The 24,952-nt window shown below is 46.0% G+C and overlaps 1 protein-coding gene and 1 non-coding gene across 4 annotated transcripts in view; one reads left to right on the top strand and one right to left on the bottom strand.

Annotated features, from left to right (window-relative positions):
- The window catches only part of KAZN (kazrin, periplakin interacting protein), a 1,227,887-nt gene that overhangs the window by 213,565 nt on the left and 989,370 nt on the right, over positions 1-24,952 (top strand). The gene's annotated exons all lie outside the window — the stretch shown is intronic.
- On the bottom strand, positions 10,819-10,921 carry LOC123570951 (U6 spliceosomal RNA). The gene has a single exon (XR_006695177.2). It is a non-coding gene; the product is annotated as a U6 spliceosomal RNA (small nuclear RNA).

Below are 24,952 nucleotides of genomic sequence, written 5' to 3'. Positions count from 1 at the left end.
AGTTCTCCAAATTCTGCCTTTACACAGGTAGTGACATATAAAGCAATTTCCCTGAAAAATGCAGGCCCACCATTAGCCCAGGCCCTGAGGTCTGACAGAGAAGGAAGGTGACTGGAGACGTCATTTATTACATCCTTCCCATGTGCTTGGTATTTTCCCAAGAACTTCCATGTTTGAGTTGATTATCCTGTTTTACGGAAAAGGAAACTGACACTTAGAGAGGTTGAGTCACTTTCCCTGAATTGCACGGCTGAAAAAATGAAAGAGCTGGACAAGCACCCAAGTGTTCTGACTGCAGAGTATAAGCTCCTTCCTGACCACAGTGCTGGGGTGTCTGAGCTCTGTCCAAGCTCCATGACCTTGGAAAACCATTGAGCCTTCCTGAACTCGGTTTCTTGTCCTGTTCTATGAGGATTTGCATGCAGACTCAATGACATTATTAATGCCAGGGGCTTTGCATGGTGGAAACTTTTGAACAGCAGGAGAGCAAAGACGCCAGTGGGGCATCTACTGACCAGTGCCTGTGTGTGGCCTTCTGAAATTAAGGGGCGTTTGCCTGGAATCTGCCCCCTTGTTCGGATAGGAAGGGGAAACCTCAGCGGTGGTTTTGGTGGAGGCCACAAACCGGCAGCAAACGTCCAGGGGAGGGCACTCTTCTCTCGCAGCTCAATGAATCCTCCGAGGCCTTGCAGTGCAGCTTTTAAGAGGTGCAGTCAGCCTTTTAGAAACACTGAGCCCCAGGCAAGCCATGGCAGTGGCAAAGCTGCATGGGAAGCATCCCTGGACCGATGCGGTGCCTGGTTCTTCAGGGCCACAGCAGCAGCTGGCCCCATTATTTTCAGGCTACCCAGACAGTGCGTGTGGGTGACCGAATGTATCATGTTTCAGCTGCTGTGTGGGGGGCCGGCGTTGGGGATCAGCGCACTTTTGAGGCAAGACTTTGATTTTCCTCAGGGCTCTCTTTTAACCCTGGGGATCCCTGGGGAGGCAGGATGTGGCTCTGGTGATTTCCAGAATCAGGAAGGAAGTGGTTTAGGTGTTTGAAGCCACACTCTGCTCTCCAGCCTGGAACTCTCTCGAGCCCCCTATTTCAGGCATCCAGATTGTGTCCTCTCTTTGCCCACCCCACCCTCGATGCCCCCCATATCCTCCATATCTGGGCCGACTGCCCACATATCACTCTGCATTCGAAAAGCCTTTCCCTCTTCCTCCCTTCCTTCTGCATCCCCCCATTCACCATCAACAATGATAACGGTTTGATAGATTACTCTTTTCACATATCAGGTTGGAAAACTGATTAGATGGAAACTTTCAATACCTTGATCTCTAAAAGTGATGACACAGTGTCATTCTAGACACAGTGTCAGTATATTTTCTAATCTAATATTCATTGCAAGCTTGCTGTGTACTAGAAATGCTGAGCCCTCTAAGTCCATCGCCAACAATGATTCCATAAGGCAAGTGCTGCTACCATTCCCATTTATAAATGACACAACTACAACCACGGAGGGTACATTTTCCCAGAGAGGGTAAATTGGTTCACTTACCTAGTATTTGGAGGTGCTAAGTCTCTGACCCAGGTCTATTGTGTACCAACCCCACGTTCTTAGCCACTGCTCCTGTGCTGGCTCTGTTGCTGTCTGCCTTAGTCAGCCCAGGCTGCCATAACGAAGTCCCACAGACTGAGTGGGTTAAAGAGCAGACACTGATCTTCCACAGTTCTGGAGGCTGGAAGTCCAAGAGCAAGGTACCTGCAGATTCACTTCCTGGTGAGGGCTCTCTTCCTGACTTGCAGACAGCCACCTTCTCACTGTGGCCTCACATGGTGGAGATACAACAGTGTCTCTCATTTCTTATAAAGCCACCAATCCCATCATGAGAACCCTACCCTCGTGACCTCATCTAACCCTCCTGATATGATTTGGCTGTGTCCCCACCCAAATCTCATCTTGAATTCCCACGTGTTGTGGGAGGGACCCAGTGGGAGGTAATTGAATCATGGGGGTAGATCTTTCCTATGCTGTTCTCATGATAGTGAATAAGTCTTATGAGATCTAATGGTTTCAAAAAGGGGACTTTCCCTGCACAAGCTTCTTCTCTTTGCTGCTGTGTGAGTCCTGCCGTTTACTTTCCACCATGATTGTGAGGCCTCCTCAGCCACATGGAAATGTAAGTCCATTAAAACCTCCTTTACTTCCCAGTCTCAGGCATGTCTTTATCAGCAGCATGAAAATGGATTAATATAGTAAATTGGTACCAGTGGAGTGGGGTGCCACTGAAACGATACCCAAAAATGTGGACACAACTTTGGAATTGAGTAAGAGGCAGGGGTTGGAACAATTTGGAGGGCTCAGAAGAAGACAGGAAAATGTGGAAAATTTGGAACTTCCTAGAGACTTGTTGAATGGCTTTGCCTGAAATGCTGATAGCGATATAGATAATAAAGTCCAGACTGAGGTGGTCTCAGATGGAAATGAGGACCTTGTTGGGAACTGGAGCAAAGGGAACACTTGTTGTGTTTTAGCAAAGATTCTGGCAGCATTTTGCCCCTAGAGATTTGTGGAACTTTGAACTTGAGAGAAATGATTTAGGGTATCTGGCAGAATAAATTTCTAAGCAGCAAAGTATTCAAGATGTGACTTGGGTGTTATTAAAGGCATTCAGTTTTATAAGGGAAGCAGAGCATAAAAGTTTGAAAAACCTGCATCCTGACAATGCAATAGAAAAGGAAATCCCATTTTCTGAGGAGAAATCTAAGCCGACTGAAGAAATTTGCGTAAGTAACAAGGAACCAATTCTTAATCCCCGAGACAATGGGGATAATGTCTCCAGGGCATGTCAGAGGTCTTCACAGCAGTCTCTTCCATCACAGGCCCAGAGGCCTAGGAGAAAAAAAGTGGTTTCGTGGGACAGGCCCAGGGTCCCCATGCTGTGTGCAGCCTGGGGATCTGGCACTTTCCATCCCAGCTGCTCCAGCCATGGTTGAAAGGGGCCAATGTAGAGCTTGGGTCATGGCTTCAGAGGGTGCAAGCCTCAAGCCGTGGCAGCTTCCACATGGTGTTGAGCCTGCCAATGCACAAAAGTCAAGAGTTGAGGTTTGGTAACGTCTGCCTAGATTTCAGAGGACGTATGGAAACACCTGGATGTCTAGGCAGAAGTTTGCTGCAGGGGCAGGGTTTTCATGGAGAGCCTCTGCTGGGGCAGTGCAGAAGGGAAATATGGGGTCAGAGCCCCCACATGGAGTCCCTACTAGAACACTGCCTAGTGGAGCTGTGAGAAGAGGGCCACTGTCCTCCCGACCCCAGAATGGTAGATCCACCGACAGCTCCCACCGTGCACCTGGAAAAGCTGCAGACACTCAATGCCAGCCTGTGAATGCAGTCAACAGGGAGGCTGTACCCTGCAAAGCAACACGGGTGAGGTGCCCAAGACCATGAGAACCTACCTCTTTCATCAGTGTAACTTGGATATGAGACATGGAGTCAAATGAGATCATTTTGGAATTTTCAGATTTGACTGCCCTGCTGGATTTTGGACTTGTATGGGTCCTGTGGCCCCTTTGTTTTGGCCATTTTCTCCCATTTGTAATGGCTGTATTTACCCAATGCCTGGATTGTATCTAGGAAGTAACTAACTTGCTTTTGATTTTACAGACTCATAGGTGCAAGGGACTGGCTTTGTCTGGGATGAGACTTCGGACTGTGGATTTTTGAGTTAATGCTTGAAATGAGTTAAGACTTTGGGGAACTATTGGGAAGGCATGATTGGTTTTGATATGTGAGGACATGAGATTTGGGAGGGACCAGGGGTGGAATGATACGGTTCGACTGTGTCCCCATCCAAATCTCATCTTGAATTCTCATGTATTGTGGGAAGGATCCGGTGGGAGGTAGTTGAGTCATGGGGGCAGGTCTTCCCCATGCTTTTCTTGTGATAGTGAATCGGTCTCATGGGAACTGATGGTTTTAAAAAGGGGAATTTCCCGGCGCAAGCTTCTTCTCTTATCTGCTGCTATGTGAGACATGCCTTTCACCTTCCACCACGATTGTGAGGCCTATCCATCTACGTCGAACTGTAAGTTCATTAAAACCTTTTTTTCTTCCTGGTCTCAAGTGTGTCTTTATCAGCAGCGTGAACATGTACTAATACACCTCCCAAAGGCCCCACCTCCAAATACCATCACACTGGGGGTTGGGTCAGCAGATCTGAAATCAGGGGGTGGGGAGGTAAGAGGAAAGATGGGCCCCTTCTAAAGACAGGCATGACCCAGGTCTGAATCCCAGATCTACCAGTTAGTGATGGGGTGAGGCTGGCCATGTCACTTAGCCTCTCTGATCTTCTCTGTCCTCCCCGAGCAAGTAAGACTGGTGATGATGGTGTGTGCCTCACACTGTAAGGGGTTCTTGTTGCAGGTAAATCACGGACCATTGCCTGGCTCATGCTGAGGACTGAAATGTTAGCTCGTGAACTACCCACATGAGAAGGCCCAGTCTGGTTTCATTGGTCAGGTGGATGGTGCTAATGATTCATCATTGATGAGCAGCCTTTGCTATTTACGGAAAGGTTTCCCACATGTGAGCTCAGCTGCAGTGGCATTGCTCACTCTTCTGCTGCTGCTAACCCCAGGGTCCAGGGGACTTGAGACCAGGGCATTGCATGGGGCAGCTGTGTGGTGGGGTCACCATTGGAAAACCCAGCTTTGGAGGACAGCTCACAGGTGACCACATTCTCCTTTGTGGTTTGTCGAAGAATGGTGAAAAGGCAAGATTTAGATTCAAATCCAACTAGTTTCCAGTATTCCTACCTACCAGCTTCTGGATTCTGTGCTAAATGCTTTATTCACTCATAACATGTTATTTAATCCTTTTAGGGAGAAACAAATCTATCAGTAGGGCCAAGGCTCCAGAGGGTTTTCAAAACAAAATAGATCAAACCCTACCATCAGGCAGGAACATGTTATCCCTTCTTCCCCCATCGCCTTTTCATCATCAGGGATTTGATAGTTATTTTCAAGATAAGATCATTTGAAGGCCTAGATGCCGGCCTGCATCCATCTCTTTTACTCCTTTCTTTGTCTTGTTCAGTGAGTCTCAAATTTTGGAGTGTATAAAATTTAACGTACAGTCCAGAAAAAAAAAAAAAAAAACAAAACCTAAGGCCAGGGCACTGTATAGGCAATGGAAACCATGTCATGGGATAATTTTTGCCTTACATGCTGACCACAGATACAAACCCTTTCTTTGAAACAGAACATCATGAGGATGTTCACCTAGGAGATCTCAGAATTGATCTGGTTGAATCTCCCCATTTTACAGATGGGAAGACTGGGTGTCAGAAGAACCAACTGGACCATGGTGGATTCTAACACTCATTAGGGATAGAGCCAGGAATGTTTTAGTGGAACTGGGTTGTCTGCTGACCAAACATCTGAGCTGTAATTTGACTAAAAACTGCCAAGGGTTTTAAAAGAATGCGACAGATTAGTTTCCTGACTTCTCTCACCAGATTGTCAGGAAAACAGTTGGTTCCAGATTTGCCAGGATATCCAGAGAGGTTGCCCTGGCTGGGTAGCCTTAGAAAGCCTGTCACTGTCAAAAACAAACAAACAAACAAAAAAAAACCCTTTGCTAAAGCCAGGATTCTGAATCTTTTTCAGAGACAAACACTAGGTAAGATGAGTCACCAATGAAAAACAGTCAGCTCTAACCCTTTTTTTTTTTTTTTTTTAAATCTTCTTTCCTGCATGCTATCTATGGGTTTTCATGATGGGAAGGCCAGACAGTCCATGGGTCTGTAGGGGAGCAGGCAGATTTTTTCCTTACTGGAGAGGCAGAGAGCCTTTTCTTCCCATCCTTAGACTTTTATCAGGACTCATAAGCTCAGCCCAGAAGTTCTGGGCAGATAAGAGACTTAAGTCAATTGTGTTAGGGCAATTATTTTTCCTGCTTAGATAGTTCACTGTTGGATGCTAAGGGGCAGCAAGGGTTTGCAGCTGCTCAGGTGTGTCTGTGCCATCTTTTTGTCTTCAGGGTTACCACAATTGGAGCAAACGTTAGAACTCCTCTAGTGTCTCCAGTCCATTGCCCTCCGGGATGAGTCTTTTTCCATCTTCCATTTGGCTCATCTTAGACCACCATCAACTCAGCCTTCTTTTTATTAGCTAGTAACAGACGAGGGCTAGAGCAATTTACTGATCAGATGGATTAACTCTTGAGCGAGGGAGAGTCCAACCCAGGGTGGGACATGCTGCAAAGTCTGTCTATAAATGTCTCAATAGCTGACACTCAAGGCAAACATTCCTCTTGGGAAGATATAAAGGACTCTCAGGCCAAATAACACTGCGTACATCTGTGTCATGTCACAAGACTTAGTACTGTACTAAGCTGGTTACTGGTCCCTTGCTAATAATAACAAGGACAATAATAATTGTTAACATTTAGCAGGTCTTTGCCAGGTGCCAGGCACTGTTCTAAGGGCTTTATGTGTATGATCCAATTTAATCTTCACAGCAGCCCTATTTAGCATGAAAAAGTAGGATGCCCATTTCAGATATGAGGAAACTGAGGCACAGATGGGCTAAGTACCTTGTTCACACTCCGCTAGACTAGGACATACAGGAGACGGACCATAAGGACATGCGGTTTTCCTGTGTATATTGTATTCATCCGTTCTTGCATTGCTATAAAAAAATACCTGACACTGGGTAATTTACATAGAAAAGAGGTTTAATTGGCTCATGGTTCTGCAGGCTGTACAGGAAGCATGATGCTGGCATCTGCTTGGCTTCTGGGGAGGCCTCAGGAAACTTATAATCATGGCAGAAGGCAAAGAGGAACGGCATCTCACATGGGCAGAGAAGGAGCAAGAGAGAGGGGGAGGTGCCATGCACTTTTTTAAACAACCAGGTCACGTGAGAACTCATTCACTATCATGAGAACAGCACCAAAGGGATGGTGCTAAACCATTCATGAGAAACCACCCCCATGATCAAATCACCTCCCACCAGGCCCCACCTCCAACACTGGGGACTACAGTTGAACATAAGATTTGGGTGGGGACACAGATCCAAACCATATCACATATCTAGTTTTATTACAAGGGTTTGGGTTTCATCTTACCTCAAGGTTAGGTTTAGCATCAGTAGATTGTAGATGCCCATCTTCCTTCACTGGGCCCAGAGGTACCTGGTCCAAATATAACTGACTTTGAATTCTTAGGGAAGGATACTTCAGTGGATTGTGAAACCTAAAGGAAGTAAGGAGGGAAGATTCTTTGGAGGGGATTGGCAGTGTTCTCAGGACAGTGGACATGTGCTGTCTCTGGCTTCTGGTACCCATGCATCCTTCTGCTGCTAACTGTGTCTGACCTTGCTTTCTCCCGCCCCCTGTCTGTGTGCCCTGGGAGGGACCTCACCTCTGACTTAGGGAGCATTTGACTTAGGTTTTAGCTAATCAGAGAATCATATATTTTTACTAGAGTGATTGAGTCAAGGATGGGCATACGAGCCAAAGAGAGCAGAGCAAGAGCCCCAGATGGGCAGTCTGGCAAAGGAGCTCTGTGCTCTTCTACTAGTCCACAGCCTATGATGGTGTCTAGTCTGGAACTGTGGCAGCCATCTTGGCACCATGAGGCAAGAGCTGACTGAGGATATTGCCCAACTCAGAGGAAGCAGAGGTGAGAGAAGGAGAGGGAGAACCCCACAAGTCAAGCTGTGACTACCGTGGATATTTGAGTCTGCTCACCCATGTTGCTTCATCAAGGAATTTTAATTGATATAGCCTATCGTATATGAGTATAGTTTTATTAGCAGGCATCTAGAAGATGGTTAACCAGGGAAAGGTGTGGTATGCAAACCTTCCCTTAGAAACCTCTTCTGTTGGTCAGCTAACTCTTCACTATGGTGAATGAAATCCCATAGTCTGGTTTACCATATACCAACCTGAAGCGCAAGGAGCAATAATTCCACAAGAATTACTTCAATAGAAGCGGGGGTTCATTTACAGGAGGAAAATCAGGCACAGAGAAATTATGTAAAGTATCCACAGTTATACAGTTAGGAATTGGAAGAACCCAGATTCCAATGCAGGCAATCTGGATCATGAATCCAAGCTTTTAATCACTATGCCTAATAAACACTTCTAAAAATTAAAAATATTTATTGAGGACCTACTATGGGTCCAATGTGGAATACATCCATGAATAAGATGCCCAAAGATCCCTCCCTCATGATGTGAGCACTCAAATGCTTATATATGTGTGTGAAAATGTAGAAAATAAAGAATAAAAATAGCAAGTAATGTTAGAAGGTGGTAAGTTCTGTGAAAAAGAACTAACACACAAGCTAAGGGAGATCAGGGTAGAGGGTTCCAGTTTTCAATAGGGAGGTGAGAATCAGCCTCTTTGAGAAGTTGACTTGGAAGAGGCGAGGGAGTTCCAGGAATATCTGAGCAAAGAACATTCCAGATGCAGGAAATAGCCGGTGCAAGGCCCAGAGGCAGAAGGTGCCTGGTGTACTCAAGCAGCAGCAGGGAAGTCAGCATGGTTGGAACCGAGTGTGTAGAACACAGTAGAAGATGAGGCTGGAGAAGTAATTCCAGATCTCAGAAAAGACTGGTCCCTGCAGGATTCTGAGCAAAGGAGAGACATGATCTGGCCGTGGCTATGGAAGAGCCAGCTGTCAGTGGGTGTAGATGGGAAGTGTTGGCACAGGGAGACCCGGGTGAGAGATGAGGAAAGCTGGGTGTCAGCAGTGGAGGGGGTAAGAGGTGGTCAGATTCTGAATATGTTTCAAAGAAGAAATAAAAGAATTTGTAATAATTTGAGATGTGCAGCAGAAAGTGAGGCATCAGAGATAACGGTAAAGTGTTTGAGCAAAACTTGAGTAATGCAATAAAACCCAATTCTTCTTTGAACTTCACTCCTGTGGCCAAGGAATCAATAACCTCTTCTGCCTGGGGCCACTTTTGGCTCTGTTTTATCCAGAAGTGCCTCCTTGAATGAGCACACTGCTTTTTGACAGAGAGTTCCTATGTGAACCATCCCATTTCATTCCCATCACAATCCTGTGGGATTCTACTACCATGTCATAACCAGGGAAACTGAGATTCAATGAGATAGTTGTTCACCTGACCCAGCTCCCATAGTTGATGAGCTGATGTTCTCTATTCTGTTACAGTAGAAGAATATTCTGTTGTTATTAAGCCACAGTAGAAGCAATTGCCTCCTGGTTATAAAGTAGCTAATTGCACCTACCAGATCATTTTCATCATCCATGTAGTCTATTGGTTTTAAGCTGTGAGCATTGAAGCAGATTTTTCTTCGGAAGGCTTATCTGTAAATACATTCTTTCCATTTGCTGTAGATTTCTACCACATCGCACTTAAGATCTAACATTTTTGTCCTTGTTTTTGGACAAAAAGGTACCTGTATTATGCTCTACTAGATTAAAACACCTACCTTGGTTTCTGTTATTGTTTGTTTTTTGTTTTGGCTACTGCTCTGTGACATACTTCTTTTACCCTACTTTGTAGGGAGTAACTTGATAAGCAAGACGATATTTGATAGCAAAGCTGAGGAATGGGGAGTTGGCAGAGATGATTTTAAAATCCAGAAAAGATGTAAAAATTATGTGGGAATGTAAATAATAGATCAAACCAGCTGTTGTCTGGAATTTCCACCAATATCTTGATGTCGCTACTTGGGCAGCCAGAGTCTCTTCCTGCTGGGACAATTCCATGGTTGTGTTTTCATGGCCATTTTCCTGCAGAGGCTGAAGCTCCACTCTTCTGCATTCTGCCTGCTTTTCGAGTGCATAAAATGAAACACACAGAGGCATGACTTTTTTTTTTTTTTTTAAGCTGCATTCATGCTGTGTTGAGGTCAAAGATTTTAACCAAGTCAAGCAATGTGGATGTTGAGGCTTCAGGGAGATGGTTGTCTCCAACAGATGTCAGCCTTGTTGATGAGTATGTACCTTCTGCTGCATCTTCTGCAGGACCATTCCCTCCCAGCATCTCTGTGACTCCAGTTTTCCCCGTTGGAAATGAGTGCTGTGTTGCAGAGAAGAGAATCACTCCGAGCAGGTGTGTAGTCAGAGGAATTTTTAAGCAAGAATTCCAAACACAGAGAAGAGGAGAGGCAACAGGAGAGGCAAGGATGGAAAGGTGAAGGAGCTTTCTGCTTCTCCTTATGAAATAAATAGGCATTTCTAATAGAGTAAACCATTTCATGCCTGGATGGGCGCAATCACCCGCAAATGGGACGGTAGCCTCCCTTCAAGTTCTCCTTCTTCCTGGCTATTCTGTTTCTCTCAGATCAATCTTCCCAAATGACTTCTGAGGTGTCCTCCCTCACTGAAAGCTCCCAGTTGGGCCTGTATTATCTATGGGTCAAACACACACACCCCTGGTCTCAGTGGTCAAGGACGGAAAGTGATGGAATCCAACCTAAACCCATCCATGCTGCCACCCTCTCCTGGGGCCTTTTCTTCACCAGCTCCCAAGTGGCCCAGGCTTCTCCCTTCATCTCTCAGTCATGACCAATGTGTGGCTGGCCCCTCAGAGGCTCCTTCCCAGTGGGAGCCCTCCCCATTCATTCTGACCCAGGCAAGGGTCTACCTTTCTGTGATGACTTTCCCCCCATTTGCAAGATGCATTTCACATGTAACTCTGTTCCTTTCTTATATCATAAATATCTTACGTAAATATTTTTGTAGTGCACAACCACAATTTCAACATTTGGTGTCACCTGTTTTGCTTTGCCTCACATTGTTTCCTTGGAGCACGTTCACTAAGGTGAAATGACCTTCTGAAGACTGAGCAAAACATGGGACGCTTCACAAATTGGGGTGTCATTCTTACACAGGGGCTGTGCTAATCTTCTGTGTACCATTCTCATTTTAATATGTGCTGCTGAAGCAAGCCCCTATGGTGACACTTTTACCATGCCACCCATCCCTGCCTAGCCACGGGCTCTCTAGCCTCACACAGCCTGGCACCTAATCAGACACTGTTTTATTTGGGTTCAGTGTCATCGTCTTAACCACAATCCAGGCTTGTTAAAGTCAGGGATCTTGCATTCAGCTTCATTGTTAATATCACATCAGTTATCACCATCCTCAGCACATAACAGACACTGGTGAAACCCACATTTTGACTTAAACTCACAGAGAAAAAGAAGGGAAGATCTTTTCTTATTTATCGCTTAAGCTCTCTGGAAAAGGACATCTTGGTATATTCACCGATGGTCTCTCTGAGTTCCCGAAGTCCCATCAGTCCCCTCAAGGGTGCTGGCGATGTTTGGTGTGGACAGTGCCTCTGAGGCCCGTCCTCTTGCAGGATATTTACTTGTTCATTCATTCATTCTTCCATTCATAAAGTGTGCACAGAGCACCTGCTCTGTTCTTGGCATGGAGATGTGGTTCGGAAAGAGACAAAATCCAGCTTTCACACGGAGCTCGTGGTCAGTCTCCTGTTGGGGGTTAGCACTGGGGAGGGGAGAGAGGGAGACACAGCAAACAAGTAAGTGAATCAATAAGGGCTTCCCATTGAGACGCGGCTCTGAGGGAAATGAAACACATATTGCAGTAGCGAGTGGATGGGGTAATGGGTGGCCGTGGTGAGGCCTCAATAACAAGATCAGATTCCACAGGCGTGTGAGACTAGTCTCCCAGGAAGAGGGAACAACAGGTGCCAAAACTGGAAGGCAGGTCTTCTCTGTCTCAGCGCTATTGACATTTGGGGCTGGAGAATCCTCTCTTGTGGAGGGGCATCCTGTGCTCTGTGAGATGTTTGGCAGCTTCTCTGGCCTCTACCCACTGGTCGTCGGGAGCACCATCCTCCCCCTGCCCCGTCCCGATTGTGACTATCAAAAATGTATTTTCTGACCCATCAAAAATGTGTGGCAGTGGGGCTTGTGGGTCAATGGTGGCCCCCAGAAAGATGTGTCCATGTCCTAGCCGAACATTCCCGGGGACCTGTGATGGTGACCTTGATTGGAAAAAGGATCTATGCAGAGGTAATTTAAAAGGGTCTCAAGGTGAAATCACCCTGGATCATCCAGATGGGCTGAAATCCAGTGACACGTGGAGACAGAGAGGGGAAGATAGAGATACAGAAGACAAGGCAATGTGAAGACAGAGGCAGAGAGCTGGGGACTCTGCCACAGGGAAAGCCAAAGCCACCAGAAGCTGGGAGGGTCTGTGGTTCCCTGGAACCTTTTGGGGGAGTGGGGCCCGGCTGACACCTTAGTTTTCAACTCCAGCCTTAACTGGAAGATAGTAAATTTCTGTTAAGTCACCCAGTTTGGGGTGACTTCTTACAGCAGCCACAGGAAAGGAATGCAGGGGAAAAAAGCATCCATGGAAGAAACATTAGCCTCAGGTGGCAAAGATCAGGGCAGGTTCCAGGAACCATTACCCTCAGGCAACAAGGATCAGGCAGATTTGAGGGACCATTACCCTCAGGCAACAAAGATCAGGGCAGGATTGAGGAACCATGGGAAGGTAGGTATAACTGCAGCCTCGGTCAGTAAGGCCAGTGGAATGGGTGGGGGCTGGAGGTTGCGGGCAGGTCTTACCTGGCCTTAGAGGCCCTAATAAGGAATTTAGGGTTTGTTGTAAGTGGGAGGTATATTAAGCACTGAGGGTTTCGGACTAGCCAGTGACATGATCTGGTTTATATCTGTAGCAGATTTTTCTCACTACTTAAGTGGATTGTGTGTGTGGTGGAGCAAAATGAAGCTGGGATTCCTTAGGACACAGTTGCAACTGAAACGGGCAGGACTTTCGGCCACGTGAGGCACGAAGACCTTTCTCTCATTATGGGGTCCCCTAGGGGAAGCAGCCAAAGATAGACGCTTCCTCCTCTAGAATTCCAACAGGAAAAGGCCTCGCATCTGGTATTCCATGTGTCATAAAGGCAGAAGCCCTCGTCTGCGCCCCCTGCCAAGATGCTTAATTTATTTATTACATTTTAAGATGAAGAAACGGAAGCATAAAAGGAAAAAGTGATACCTGAGGCCCACAGACACAGAAGTATTCACTGGCAGAGCGGGAATCTGAGCTTAAGCTTCAGATGTTCTTTCCTGATATGCTTCCTTTATTTGTACAGAGTGGTGCGTTTTATTAAAGGTCTCATTTGAATTTTACAGTGACCTAATGAGGGACGTGGCATAAATAACACTTTTATTTTACAAATGCAAAAGTATAATTAAAAAATAAAATAAGGACGATCAGAGAGGTCAAGTGATTTCCCCAACGTCACACAGCTTTGAAGAGGTGGGATTGTAAATCAACCTTGGGTCTTCTAACCCCTGATCTGATGTTCCGCCTTGGACCGCTTATGCTGGGTCTTGGAGAACGATGAAGTAACTACCTAAATATTACATGTCTCCCACCACTGGCCAGGTGTGGTGGCTCAAGCCTGTAATCCCAGCACTTTGGGAGGCCGAGGTGGGCGGATCATTTGAGGTCAGGAGTTCAAGACAAGCCTGGCCAACATGGTGAAACCCCGTCTCTACTAAAAATACAAAAATTAGCCGGGTGTGGTGGTGGGCGCCTGTGATCCCAGCTACTCAGGAGGCTGAGGCAGGAGAATCACTTGAATCTGGGAGATGGAGGTTACAGTGAGCCAAGATCATACCGCTGCACCCCAGCCTGGGTGACAGAGTGAGACTCCGTCTCAAACAAAACAAAGCAAAAGTTTCCCACCACCTCTTTGCCTCCAGTGACTTCTTTCCAACTGAAAAGATTTCAATTTATGATTATATGTTGTTCCTTGCCCTTTAGGCAAGTTTGATTTCATTGTCCAGACGCAAAAACTATTTCACAGTGAAGGCTGCACATAAAAAAAAAAAAAAAACGAGGAAGCAGTTTAACATAGGACATGCCAGATCTGAAAACAATTTTAGAGGTAATGTAGGATCTGTGAAACCTATACATGTTTTCCAATAGCTGGGAAAAAGCATACCCCTTTACTGTGTGTTTTTTTTTTTTTTTTTTTTTTTGTCTGAGTGTGTGTTCTGTGCGACATAAAAATAAAGGTTCGCCGGGTGCGGTGACTCACGCCTGTAATCCCAGCACTTTGGGAGGCCGAGGCGGGCGGATCATGAGGTCAGGAGATCGAGACCATCCTGGCTAATACGGTGAAACCCGTCTCTACTAAAAATGCAAAAGATTAGCCAGGCGTGGTGGCGGGTGCCTGTAGTCCCAGCTACTCTGAGGCTGAGGGAGGAGAATGGCGTGAACCCGGGAGGCGGAGCTTGCAGTGAGCCGAGATTGCGCCACTGCACTCCAGCCTGGGCGACAGAGCGAGACTCTGTCTCAAAAAAAAAATAAATAAATAAAAATAAATAAATAAATAAATAAAAATAAAATAAACAAACAAAGGTTCGCATAACACTGGAGCCATGGTAAAGCCAGGAGGCCAGGAAATCCGACACTAATGGGGACAGGGTATTTCCTACTCAGGAAATTAGCAGTGTCTGTGCCTTTCTCTATATATGTATGCGCTCAGAAGTGCTCCGGGGTCCTCTGACCTTTCCCTGTCATCCTTGGTAAGAGAGAACGCGCTAAATAAATCTAAAATGCTTTCACCTGACTCAGGAGTCTTGCTTTGAAAGAATGCATGGGGTTATGAGAGAAAGGCTGTTCTTTGTGTATGTATCCAGTCTGCGAATTTGGTCACTAGAGGTATATGAAGCCCACACTGTGTGCCAGGCTTCGAGTCAGTGCTAGGGACACCCTGGCAGAGAGGAGACTTGGGCACTTGGCTCGTGGGATTGTTCTGTCCGGAGTGAAGAGAGATTTGAGGAAGTGTGGGAATGTTGTGAGGTCCCCGGGTCCACTCACGATGCTGGGAGGACCCGGTGGACCTGGCAACACTGAATGCAATTCGAGGGCAAGGGGGAGCCAGAGTCCGAGTTTGCAAGATGGTGCCGAATATCAAATCTGAAGGTCCCAGGAGGCTGAGTGGGATTGGAGTAGAAAAGTCTAAGGTTAGGCAGAGCGCAGTGAAGTGAGCTAGTGGGGCAGTGAGCTCAGTGCTCAGTCTGTGAACATCAGGAGGCCAGGAGCTTCCTTTTTGTGTGCTGGGGGGCAAACAGTTTCTCAGGGGATAAGGCGGTACTGCACCATCTTTGTGCTTTGGTGCACAATTGCCACCAAGGGGTGCTGGTGCCTGAGGCTGGCATGAAGTCCTCTCGGCGAGCAGCCAAGTGGGGAGATCTGCTCCATGAGTCATGCTGCGTTAGTTTGCTAAGAGGGAGTCATGCTGTGTTAGTTTGCTAGGACCGCCATAGCCATCCTACGGACTAGGTGGCTTAAACCATCAACATTTATTTTCTCCCAGTTCTAGAGGCTGGAAGTCCAAGATCAAGACACTTGCAGGGGGTGATTGCTACTGTGGTCTCTCTCCTTGACTTGCAGACGGCGGCCTTCTTGCTGCCTCTTCACATGGCTCTTCCTCTGTGTACCCCTGCGGTCTCTTTGTGTGCCCAAATTTCCTCTTCTCGTAAGTACACCAATCATATTGGATTAGGGATCACCCAAACAGCCTCATTTTACCTTAATTTTCTCTTGAAAGCCTCTATCTCCAAGTCTAGTCACATTCTGAGGTACTGGGGGTTAGGACTTGAACATATGAATTTGGGGGGTGAGGAGGGACATATTCCAGCCCATAACAGATGTCCTCGCTTTTTATTGTCTTTTTGTCTTTGGAGAGCTGAGACTGGAAGCCACCCCAGAATAGATGTAGCACGTTAACCATAGCGTCAGGACATCTCCATTTTCATCTTCAGCCCTTCAGCCCATCTGATCATTAATTTGGTTCATAAAGTCCTGGTGCTAGAAGTACAGTTTTGGGAGACATGAATTGCCTAAACAGAAGCCATTCCATCTTTAAGGGAATTTTAATATAAGTCTTGCAGGTAATAAAGCGGATGCACTTGTTCTCTAATTATTTATTTATGGACCCACTTCCCTTGCTCAACCAAGGCCTCCTAAAAGGCACTGAGTTTTCTTTGTTTATCTTGGTACCCACTGCTCGGAACACAGTCCAGCACATAGGGACACACATGGTACCCTGTCTGTGGAGCTGAATTTGTTGAAGTTGCCTCACGGTTGAATGGGTCTTTGTGCCTAGAGAGGAAGGCATGAAAGGGAATGTGTAGTTGGATGCCAGATAATAGAGAAGCCGGACACACTTTTGGTCTTTGGGCTCCAGCTTTGTGCTCTTCTTTTCCTCTGACACTCGGTCCTTGTGCCCCTATGGAGTGAACACTCTGCCAAGCCTAAAAGTCCAGCCCAAATATGTCAGCTTTTTCTTATCCATCAGCCAAGTTCAGGGATATTCCTTCAAGCATCAGGGCTAATTAAATGGGATGTGAAAGGCCAAACTGCCCTGTGGCTCCCACCCGATTCCTCCCCTGAATCCTCCACTTGCCAGTGGGAGAATTGGCAAGAGGGATGGGCTCCTGGTTGGCTGCCCATCTGTGGGGCCGTGCTGCATCTTTGCAGAGCTCAGATGAGTCTGGGGGGAAGGCATCTTACTGGGGCTCACTCAGTGCCACTCGTCCATCTTCTCCATGTTCTTCTCCTGATGGGTGTTACACTTGTCCGTTGTCCATTTTCCCAGCAGCCCACAGGAAAAGAGGGCCATAGAGCCATCACATGGAAAAACAGGGCAGGAGATGTGGGGGAGAGAGAAGAGGAAGTGAGCAAGTGAGTGAGAGAGGGAGAGGTTATATGCACGTTCCTATCCATTTGTGACTTTGCTGAAACACTGGCCTTTGTGTAAAGGAAAACATTTCACGATTCTGCCGCCTGATGGATGAAACTCGTTTGATCACAAAAGTAAATTAAAAGAAAAGCAGCCCTTGTCACATTTCATGTATGCAGATAATTGAGAGAAGTGAACAAATATAGCCAGCAAACTGCATACGTAATATAATACAAGATAGAACATTTAAAAAAATGAACAAGATTCAGAAACTCTAATCAATTACATTTTACAACAGTCAGTAAGTCTGTCTCTTATTATCTTTCTGCTGACCATAAGTGAATTAGCGCTTTCTGATTAAAAGCTTCTTTCCTTGGGTCAAAAATGTTAAGGGCTATCACCTCTCTCCTCTTTCTTTTTTTCATGTATGTAGCTCTGAGCATGGTATTGTGGCCTCTCCTTCCAAATGTGTGGGGCGGGCAAGTGGCTGGGGGCGCCTCCATCCAGCCATCAGTGGGGACTTCGCTCCCATCTGTAGTGTGTTCCCGGTAACCGTGCCAGGCAGCTCCTTCTGTATGCAAGGTGGAACGTCTCTCTTCAAAACGAGTGCCTCTTGGTGTATTTTCACCATTAATAAGCTGATTCTTTATTATTAAAAAAAAATTCTGAGACCACTTATTTCCTGCTGCCTTATTCATTTGGTTAATGCATGCTGTTTCTGAAAAAATAAATATTAATGTAGCATGTCTTGTGGGAGCAGGTCTTTGGGGGTGGAGGGAGGAGATCTGTGAACCTGTGGATAACATACCTGAACCCTCTGCCATCAAGATAATAATTAGGCTTGCCCTGAGTAAAAGTAGTCATTATTTTAGTAACCAGAAAGCTGTGAATCCTTCTTGCTGCCTCTGGAGTTGACTGATTCCTCCTCAGTGAGAACGTCTCTTTTTGGGACCTGATATTAACACTGTGCTGATGGTCTCGTCAACCCTCTGATACAGGTAGAGAATGTAGCATTTAGGCAATTCTGAAAAGAAAAGCTTTAAATAAGTATCAGCAATCCAAACTGTCAGAGGGTAGGGAGATGGCAGCGGAAACAATGATTCATCAATGAAATGTGATTGGTTAATTCTATGCAAGCAGTGTGTATTAGTCCATTTTTGCATTGCTATGAAGACATACCTGAGACTAAGAAAAAAGGTTTCATCGGCTCCTGGTTTTGCAGGCTCTACAGGTTTCTGTTTCTAGGGAGACCTCAGGAAGCTTACAATCATGGCAGAAGGTGAAGGGGAAGCAAAGCACATTTTCATGGCTAGCAGGAGAGAGAGAGAGAGAGAGAGAGAGAGAGAAGGGGGAAGAGCTATACACCTTCCATCAACCAGATCTTGTGAGAACTCACTCGTTATCACAGGAAGAGCAAGGAGGAAATCTGCTCCTGTGATTTAATCACCTCCCACCAGGTCCCTCCCTCAACACTGGGGGTTACAATTTAACATGCGATTTGGGTGGGGACACAGAGCCAAACCGTATCACAGCGTGATAAGTAAGGCCAAAGTAGGAAACACTGTCACTGGTCACCTCTTTGCCAGAGAGATGTTGAATCCATTTATTCATTTTTATTAGTCAATCAGATACGTTAGAGTTGAAATGGATCTTGAAATTTGTGTAGTTTGCCTCCTAAGCCCCTAAAACAAACTTAGTGTAGAAGGAGAAACCTACTCCAGCACAATAGATAGATGTTTTATTGTGTTCTGCTTGGATCTCTTCAATTATGGGGAGCTCAGTACTTTTCAAGGCAACCTTATTGACTATGAGGCGGTGCTAATGGTTGGAAACTTGTTTCTTTGTGGTTTTAGTTCAGAATCTTTTGGTTGGAAGTGGTGGGGAAAACATTCCCTCCACTTTCAGTTCATTGAGCTAAAAGAGGAATTTACTGGGTTACATAACTTTCAAGATTCCAGGTAAGGTGGGGTTCAGGTGAGACTTGATTCAGGGCTCAAAGGATATCGCCAGGCTTCATCTCAGCTCTGTTTCCTTCTAGTTGGCTTCGTCCTCAGGATCTGCTTGGTGGTCTCTGGCAAATTCAGACTCATTTTTTCATGACGCCACACCAATGGCTCCCTTCGAATTCTGGGGAGTTTTTGTTCTCTCATTGGCCCAAACTGAGAACATATCAATTCCTGATGACTTTGTTTGTGTACCACCTGCCACTTACCCACAGAGCCTGAGATTGAGATTTGAGCACAAGTAGTTAATGTGGAAGGTGAGCGCAGGGAAAGAGGGAAAGTCAATAAAATATATTTAATGAAACTGGTTACTGCTATGAACAAATGAGGCTCAGCCCTACCGGGGTCCCTCAGAAATTGTGTAGAATGCCCCCAGAAGGACAGGATGTGATGGCTCATTGACACCCCATCTCCTGTCTCCACTAGTTGAAGATTATTTTTGGAGGCGTTTGCTCCCTTCCACCTTCCGACTCTGGGCTGAATTCAGATGGGATGTGCTAGGGTCAGGGGCGGGGGGCAGGGGCGGGCTTCTGATAAAGGCCTGAGGCAGAGAAGCAGGGGGTCACAGCAGGTGCTTGAGCAGTGATGCTACCGGGGTCCTAGGAACTGGGTGCCCTGGCTCAGCAGAAACCACAGGTGGGCTGAGGGATACAGAAAGTGACTGCCACCACCAGCCAGGGCCTGTGGCCTGAGCATGCATTGAGCTGACTGGCTAACCTCCATCACGGGCTACTTTCTTGAAGGTGGGTATGGAAGCTGCTCAGACTACATGCAATGAGAGTGGAGAAAATTTCTCCCAAGAACAAAATCAGGGTGCCATTACCAGAAAGAAGAAGAATGCATGCTGGAGAGTAAACTCAATAAGCATTCACTATACCACTGTTGAGCCAAAACCTGCCTTCTGATAACTTCCACCCATTCGTGGGAATGTTACCTCTAAATGGAATATTGAATTAACAGTATGTTTCCCCCATACATGACAGCCCCTCAAATATTAGGAGATAATTAGCCTGTCTGCCTTTGGACTTTTCTCTAATGCAGTATGGGTTAGAGAACCCATGCTTAGATTCTTTAACTATTGGAGGACTTTTCGTGGTGGTCCTAGTCACTGCTGTCTCCAGCATCTCCATTGTTATGGTCCTCTATGGACCATTCTCTCAGCTCATTACAACAGGAAAGATGGGATTAGGTGCATCACACTAAGGATAGATGTGCACAAGGATAATCCTCGGGGTGAGAAATTGGGAGCATCTTGTGATGTGACCCTTGAAGTCTATTTTATTATATTCTGGTGATTTGAAAATGAATGATCTGGCCAGGCGCAGTGGCTCACACCTGTAATCCCAGCACTTTGGGAGGCCGAGGTAGGCGGATTACGAGGTCAAGAGATCGAAACCATCCTGGCTAACATGGTGAGATCCCATCTCTACTAAAAATACAAAAATTAGCTGGGCATGGTGGTGAGCACCTGTAATCCCAGCTACTTGGGAGGCTGAAGCAGGAGAATGGCTTAAACCCGGGAGGCGGAGGTTGCAGTGAGCCAAGATCGTGCCATTGCACTCCAGCCTGGTGACAGGGCGAGATGCCCTCTAAAAAAAAAAAAAAAAAAGTAACAGAAAGAAAAGAAAAAAGAAAGAAAGAAAGAAAATGGGGGAATCTATGTGTAACTCTCAGCCAGAAAATACCTTTCTCCTCCATTATCCAGTAATGGCCAATTCCTCTGTGGACAAATGCTGACTTGACTTGCCCAGTGTCTCTTCTTCTGGTAACAGAGTCCCGAATGACCTCTCTGGAAGCATTTCTGTGCTCAGTGTGGTTGGGATGGACGTATGGTGAAATGAGTGATCTGTTCTTGACCAAGCAGAGTCCTCACACTCTTCTCCAAGGGGTTTGTTGATGGTGACTTGTGACCTTGTCTTGGCTAATTGTCATAATCCCATCAAGGATGGGTTCATGACCCCAAGGCAGGACCGAGCACAGGATGCCTCCTGAAACATAGGTTTAGGGATGCTGGAGGCCTTTCCAGCCATGTGGAGCCTGAGGATGAAGCCGCAAGAGAAGCATGAGATGATCAGAAACCAGGTGTGTCGCATCCTTCTGACCTCTAAGTCCTGCCTCGATGGAGCAGTCTAGAGTGGACATTTCGTCATAGGGGATGACACAGTTCTGATTTCTGCTTCTGCCACAAAATGAATCCTCGTGAACACATTCATGACATTAAGACATTTAATAGATTGTATCAAATAGTGGGAAAATAAGTGGATTCAAGTCAGAAGTTCTAGGATTTAGCTGGATGCTACGTCTCTCCACTGGGAGACAGAGTCTGAGCCAATTTTCTCATCTGTATGCTTAGTTTCTGCTTTGAAGAAGATTAAGTGTGGGCAATAGAAAGTGGTAAGATAAAGTGATGCAATGGACATATGGGTATTGTGGTCCATCTTTATTAAACTACATGGTTAAAAAAAAATCATCCACTAGGTCAAAATGGTCAGATCAGTAGCTCCAAGAAGACATGGGCTAAAAGGATCCTCCCTAGATGTTGAAACAACTGTGGATTTTCACAGAACATTTAGTATGTGAATGGACAAGGTAGTTTTGAGAGAGATGATCTTGTTTCATCTTGATGACTCTATGAGCCAGGTACTACTACTCTTCTCAAATCAAATGTGAGAAATTGAAGCTCAAAAAATTAAATGACCTGCCCAAACTCATGCGGCCAGTACAGGCTGACTCCAGGGCAGATGCTCTTGGCTATTGTCCTAGGCCTTAGTAAAAGATCATTTTGTTGGTAACAGTAGAAACCTGTGTGGGCAAACGCCATACAGCTACTACATAAAGGGGCACAGTCATGAATTTGTTTTCAAAACAAAAGAGATATTAGCAGCATATTCTTTTTTAAATGGTCCACCTCGGGATTTCCAGCTTCTAGGCCTCTGCTTTCATGGTACTCTCGGAACACACTGGCCTTCATCTCCTCCCCGTTTTTTTCTGCTTGATTGTTATTAATCGCATAAACAACTTGACAGCAATAAAAAGGGAAAATGGAAAGAGAGAAAAATTACCTATAGTTCTATCCATTCTTTAAAATCTCAGATTAAATGACATATTTTCCAACAAATTGTGCTGGGAGTCTACTGCCTCTCACAAGCATGCATGCATATGCACCTGCACACACACACATGCACGCATGCACACATACACTCACACATTCACACATTATTACATTGGTGCAAAAGTAATTGCAGTTTTTGTCATTAAAAGTAATGGCAAAAACCGCAATTACTTTTGCACCAGCCTGAAACTTGCTTAGTAGGATTGCATGTTTCTTTCTTTCACTGGACTGCAGTGGCAGCACCCAGGCCTGCTCATCTCCGCTTCCTTCACAGCACCCTGTGAGGAGGCCTTGCCCACATCACCTGCTCAGTAATTATTTGTTGAATTACAAGCAGACTATAGTAAAATTTTATGTTCCTCTCCAAGGGACAGTGAGTAACGACATATTAAAAGTCAGCCGAATAGCTGGTATCTGGCTCTTAGTCTTGGCGAGGCTTTGGATAGTTCTTAAAAGTTGACATTCTTCCTGGACTTGCAGTCTGATTGCATGAGGCTCTCCAGGGAATAAAAATTAGCCTGCTGTCTGAAATGTTTATGAAAACAGCTAAATTTAGATGATCAAAGATTTCGGGAATCTGGGGGCCCTTGAGATTGAAGACTGATATCTTTTACAAGCATCTCGAACAGCAAAGGTTTTTTCTTCAGAAATTCCCCTGCAGAGGCGTTTAAAGTTCTGGTTGGAAGCTGTTTTAATTTCTCTTTAATTGGTGGGATGGAACGAGGTCTCGTTTAAGTAGACCAGTTGAGCATTTTCTTTTCCTCTGTTCATTGGCTCCAAGCTGACTTTTGAAGAGAGTGTTGCTTTTGACCAAACTGGAATTAATTTTAAAAGAGAAGGCAGGTCTGTCGATCAAGTTTAACATGTGGATGAATTTGCCGTCTTGAATTAAAATGGAAGCTGCTCAAAAGATTCCGAAAGGAACTATCCTCTAGAATTTTGCTAAAAATGTGGGAAATATGTTAAAGTCACAGAGATGAGAAACTTGCTGTAAGTCTTGCTTTTCCCATCAGAGAGTCCCCACTTTAAACTTGGTTCATGTAGCAATAATTGGCATTCTTGTTACTGGCTCCCAAGCAGTGATTGGTTATGGATATCTTTGCAGGATGGGGGAGAGACAGGAGATTGGGGAAGGGGAGGGTCTTTGTGGAAAACCCATTAAGGCCTGAGAGAGCAAAGCTAAAGGATCACATTGTGGTGGGGAAGTCAAATGGGTAGCACACCGTCACTTCTGGGTGGCTATTTGGTTTGTATTGAATCTCCCTCGGAGGGAGGCAGGACTGTGGAGTTTTGGGGAGCCCCAGCCTCAATAGGGCACAAAGGGATGTCCTCTGGCTCACTCCGTCTCCCCGGGACCTTGGGCAAACTATTTAGCCTCACCGAGCCTCAGATGCCCACCTGTGAGGTAGGAAAGGTGATAGCCCTCACCTCACAGAGTGTCAGGGAACTAACCCAGGTACTGTGTGGAAAGCTTTATAAAGTGCTTAACCCAGAGCCTGGCACTTAAGTATTATTAAACGGTTGCAAAGCGGGTGAAAGAAAATGCAAGCGGGATGCTTTGTTGAAATACAGGAGATCAGTGGCACAATCCTCCTTAGTCACGCAAATAAGACGGAATGCTGCAGAGAGGGATTCCATAAATTCCAAAGAGCTTCCCAACAGTGGTGACATAGGGCCCAGGTGCACAGTACCCTGGAAGGAAGAGTGGGAGATAACTAACCCATGAGGGACGGGGAAGGCCAGGGGATGGGAATGTGGCTTCTCCCCAGCTGCTTGCTGGCTCCTGGCTTGACTTTAGGAGGTTAGTTTGTTTGTAAACAGAATGCTCCAAATTGCAACTCTTTGCCAATCCTGTGCACAAGTGGAAGAGCCTCTAATGAGCCAAAGCCTTAATAATGACTGCAGTAAGCCCTGCTGGAGTGCATGGGGACTAGGACCAAGTGAGGAAGAGAGCTCATCAAGCTCTCTGGGGGCTTGGGGTTGAAACCAGGAGTCGCTAAAGACCACCCAAAGCCGAGGGAGAGAAAGACTTTGCCAGCCAGGCCCCTGTTTCCTTTAGGTTTGTGAAGTTTCCTTTGAAGCTCAGGAAGGATTTCTCCTCTTTGTCTTCTGAGGCAGGAGCTAACATGCCCTGGGTTTTCCCAACAAGTGAGGAAGGAAGGGTCACTGCTGGGAAGAGAAAGGGAAACGCTTTCATTAAGGAACCGTCCCAGCCAAAGCTCCGAGAATGGAGTCCAGCCCAGTCCTTAGGAATATGCTTGTGTGGGATCATTCACACCAGAGGTGATGGTCAGGCAGGTGCACACCCAAGGCTTCTGTGCACACCCAAGGCTTCTGTGCACACCCAAGGCTTCTCTTCTGGTGTTCAAAGCAACACCACTGAAATCTAGAAGTAAGTTTCTGTAAGAGGTAAGGTGCTCCCAGGTGCGTGGGTCAGGTGGCCCTATAGCCCTGGGCAGCTGCACTATACTGGCTCTTCCCAATATGGATCATCCATCTACTGATGAGAACCAGAGATTTCAGACTGGCTGGGACTCACAGGGTTGACTCTGTGCCTAGAGGGCTCAACACATGGGCTTTGGAGCCACACTGCTTAGGCTCAAGTTCTGCTGATACCACCTCTCAGCTGGGTGTCCTTCAGCAAGTTGCTTAACCTCTGTGGCTTGGTTTCCTCATCTGCAAAATAAGAAGAAGAATAATATTCATTTCAGGGGGATGACCGCGGAGATTGAATCTGTTCAAATGTGTAAACTGCTGACAACAGTATCTTGCAGTGAGTAAGCCTACAGCAAATATGAGGCATTTATTTATTTATTTGTTTATTTATTTATTTATTTATTTATTTATTTTTGAGATAGTTTCACTCTTGTTGCCCAGGCTGGAGTGCAATGGCATGATCTTGGCTCACCACAACCTCCACTTTCTGGGTTCAGGTGATTCTCCTGCCTCACCTTCCTGAGTAGCTGGGATTACAGGCATGCGCCACCACACCCAGGCAGCCTGTTCTATCTTTTTTTTTTTTTTTTTTTTTTTTTGAGGTGGAGTCTCGCTCTGTCGCCCAGGCTGGAGTGCAGTGGCGTGATCTCCACTCACTGCAAGCTCCACCTCCTGGGTTCACGCCA

This window comes from Macaca fascicularis, chromosome 1 (assembly GCF_037993035.2).
Source record: "Macaca fascicularis isolate 582-1 chromosome 1, T2T-MFA8v1.1".
In the NCBI taxonomy this organism is placed as follows: domain Eukaryota; kingdom Metazoa; phylum Chordata; class Mammalia; order Primates; family Cercopithecidae; genus Macaca; species Macaca fascicularis.
This window is presented reverse-complemented; position numbering and strand designations above follow the sequence as displayed.